This window comes from Egretta garzetta, unplaced genomic scaffold, assembly GCF_000687185.1.
Source record: "Egretta garzetta isolate BGI_Z169 unplaced genomic scaffold, ASM68718v1 scaffold62, whole genome shotgun sequence".
NCBI lineage: Eukaryota > Metazoa > Chordata > Aves > Pelecaniformes > Ardeidae > Egretta > Egretta garzetta.
In genome coordinates, this window is record NW_009258947.1 from 4,775,460 (window position 1) to 4,779,645 (window position 4,186).

Genomic DNA, 4,186 nt, shown 5'->3' on the forward strand with positions numbered 1-4,186 from the left:
AAGTCTCTTTTCTGTCTTTATATTTTTACTTTTTTCTTAAAATGAACCAAAAGACTAGGCACTTGTACTGGGATTGCTTCTCTTGGGCTAGCAACTTGTTATTAAATATTTCATGACATTTCACAAGAGTTGGTGTTAACACCAATGTTTCAGCCAGTTTCCAATTCATGTAATTATATTCTACTTCTGTAAATTCCTCCTGAAGTTTCAATTTTATGTCATCCATTCTTTTCATTACTTTAAAATATTGGGCTTTGTTTCTATGTACTGTTAAACAGCTGAAGTTACTTGTCCTGGATTCTAGTAGTAGGTGAGGTCGTTTTAAGAAATACAACCTGTCTCAAGAGAGCAATGTAGAGATTAACTATTAGACTGTCACTTTAAAGTTTTCAGATGAAAGACGCAATCATAGTAAAAAGTATAATCTGTTGCTATGTTGTTTTCCATCATACCTTTTCTACTTAAGCACAGCCCATAAAAGTTTACCTCTTTCTTAAGAAAATGCTTTTCTGCCTAAAGCATTCCAAAAAATGTTACAGGAACAACAGAAGGAGAGAAAAGGGCCAAAATCAATCAGAATTTAGCAGCTTTTCTTGCAGAAACATCCTTAATGTAGAATCGAATCAGAGCTGCTGTGAGTCACGCTGATGATTGCAGATTGTATTGTAGTTGACTCTTTTTGCTGTTTCCTAAGAAATTCTGGACAAACACCTACAAGAAAAGAGAATCTTCCCCATGAATACTAGGAATATTCTCAACTTGAAAGTTAGATTTCTTTCATTATAAACCAAGACATACTTCTGTTTCACTGAGAAAGAAGAAATGAATTGGCTTGAGCCTTTCCAAATCACTGTTTTTCTACAGATTTGGACCAATGTTTTGTAAGTAGATACTTTCCAGTTAGTCTTCCAAATTTGTTTCATCACCCTTTCCATGACAAAATTTTGTACTGATCACTGTAGTAGCTGCAAAAGAAATTTAGAACTGGGTTTCTGGGTTTAAAACTACATCTGAAAAAAAATAGCAGTAGTACAATATGTCATCCCTGTTGGTTGCCTCGATGGAATATAAGGACCAAACGTGAAATTTATCCCTCATGGAAGACTAGATATTTAAGTACCATTTAATTCTGGTCTTGGTGCATAGGCCCTCTTTGCACAACAGTGAATTTTGCCTTTAACCAGAACAGAGACTAAATGACTCCTTAGAGAGCCTTTGCAGAGCATAGTTGATGTCTTAGCCAAAAGGGGAGGAAATGTGCACTCTGGTGACCAGCACTGTATCTCTTCTGGAAAGATGTCAGTCACCAAACCTGTCAAGATGGCATCTTCTTCAAACACAAAAGCCATTAATGAAAATAAGTTCCAGCCAGCAAATAATGTCTTCTGTGGGTGAAGGAGTCCAGGGAGTTACAATGTAACTTGTGTTTTCTCTTGTTTTTGTCTCATATCTGTGCCATCCAAGGGCAAGTAAACAGTCTCCTCGGAGAGTGATCAGCTGCTAGAGAGCCTTGCATTAGCAAGGTGGGACTGAGCGAATTACCTCTGCGGTGTTTTCCATTCCAACAACAGCAGGACAGAGATCCTGAATTCATTCCCACTCTTTAGTCTACCCTTGGTTACTGTGTGAGCGAAGCAACGATGAGAAGATTTTAATTCAAGATTAGGAATTTCATGCATTAACATAATGGTTCTTCAATTTGCTGTTCAAAACATGACTAAATGGAGAACTGAGGGAAAAACAGACCTTTAAATTAGGTCTCAAGAGGAAGAAAAATTTAATCCCTGCACGTTGTAAATGAAGCAGTCTATTCCAGCCATTATATTTGTTAAACAAAGAAAATGATAACAGATGCTTCATACACAACCGACTGAGACAACACATCTGACTCTTCAGAGCAAATGCTTTGGGTCTCTGCACAGACATTTGATGAGTGATGACGTTTTCTCCTTAGCTGTGGTACTGTTGAGTTTCATGAACTCTAATGAACTTGGCCATAGTACCCCTTAGGTTTGTTTAGGGCTGGAGGCAATTACAGCTCCTCCCTTATAAAAAAGAATTTTTATTGACTGTGCAGTTAGCAACTAGGATGTCTGCACTGTCCCGATTAATTTTCTAATTACAGCTCAAGATGAGAGAATTTGAGAGAATTTAAGAGAATTTGAACTGCACTTCAGAGTAGTGTGATATGAAAGCTGATGATTTTGCTCTGTAAATTTCCTGCAAGCAAAAGGATGAAAAAATTACAACATATCCAAACAGTTTATTTGGTGTGGTTCAAATTACAATATCCATGCATATCTACATTACAATTCTTTTTGGGCTTTTTTGTTGTTTGTGCCTTCCTTTTCATCTTTTTTCGCCTCAAATTTTCGTCATTGCTCGTAATTTCCTGGCTTCATCACAGCTCTTTCTGACAAACCTTCTGTTGCTGCAAGGTGCACGCACATGCATATGCAAGGGCTGAGCAAGGAAGAGGCAAATGGTTGTCAGAAGTATGCTAATTACTTTACTTAATGTATGCACTATCTGTTTTCGCATTAAAAGCACAGTGCCAATCATTTAAATTCAGGTAATCAGGAGGACTGTGAGAAAAAAACAAACACTTGGCAAGGAGGCCATCAATTTTTATATTTTTTTAATTGTTTTCCAAAACAAGAAGACGAAGGAGGGGAATCCCCTCAAGGTCACAGGCTTAGGAAGAGCTTATAAAATTTGATGACAAAATCCACAAGAAGAAAACATTAGACACTTAAGTACACTCATTTTCTTCTGGGCTTGCAGCCTTTTCCTTTTCTTGGCTGCTGGTCTCACTCAGCCAAAACAACTGTGTCGAACATAGATCTCAGCGCTGGCAGTTCGGAGGCTGGGCTTCCCTCCCATGGCTAAGTGAGCGAACAAATGGCAGCGAGTGTGTGACCCTTCGCTCGCGGGGAAAAAGAGGTGCTGGTTACCACATTGGGAAGCAATGGTGAATCGCTTACTGCAGCTCTGTTAATTATTCTGCACGCACTTATGGACTTCACAAATAAGAAAAGAATACAATTTTCCTGACAAATCTGAATGGGATCAGTTACTGATGCTCTCTCCCTCTCCCTCTTTCTTTCTCTCTCTGTATGTTTATATGTATGCATGTTTATATAATTCTATGCCCAGGGGAGGGCTTCTTAATACATGGTTAAAAGCTTGAAAGACAGAAATGAAAATCAGTCAAAACTTTTTCACAGCAATTTTAACTTTGATAGGAATCTTGACAGGTACTTTCAAAAAGAGAATTTTTTAAATTAATTATTTAAGCAAAAAGGTATTTTCATTTTAGGGAAGGCAGCACAAACAGTTCAGTATTTCCTTCAAGGTTCCGTTATTGCACACTTTAATTATAACATATTTCAAGTTGCTTCTACTGAAAAATGTCTCAAACTCTGTGAAATACTCTTTATTCTATGCAGATTTAATATCCTTAGGCATAGTAGGGTTACATTTCTCTAGAATTGGAGGGGGGCAGGAGGAATGGAGAAGGGAATTTGGGGAAGAAAAAATACTAAAATGAGATCTTTAAAATCAAATACTATATATGACTGTATCAATGCAGACTCACCTTAAATCCTTAAATTTCATGCCCATCCATCCTTGCAAGATAATCACACAGTAAGGTAATTTCTTTTTGTCCCCACTGTAGAACAACTGACATAAACTACAGTGGGAAATGCTAAAAATAGATACTGACCAAAAATTTAACTTGGTGCTTTTTTTCTCTGTTGTCTTGCACATACATGCCCTCTTCAATTGCTTGATTATTTTTGTCTGTTGTTTTTAAACACACCAATATAAAAATGTTTCCATGGCCTTCCTTTACATATATGCAGGTACAAACACACTCACATACGTATATATTGTAAATATATCAGTGCTAGTATCTCATTATCCTCATTACAGCCCTAAAATAATACATATTCATACAGAAGGAGAATAATGCATTGACAAAAATAAAACAAGAAGAACCTCTAGTATTCAATCTGAAGGGCCCAGTTGCTTATTATATAGAAAGTCAAGATTAAAACAAATATTACTGTTGTGATAGCCTCTTTATTTCTGCAAATGCCAGCACTGGGCTTGGTCTCCAAAGGATATTTCAGGATTGTACAGGTTTTGCATAAACCTGATGTGGAAGAGGGGGTGTGCAATG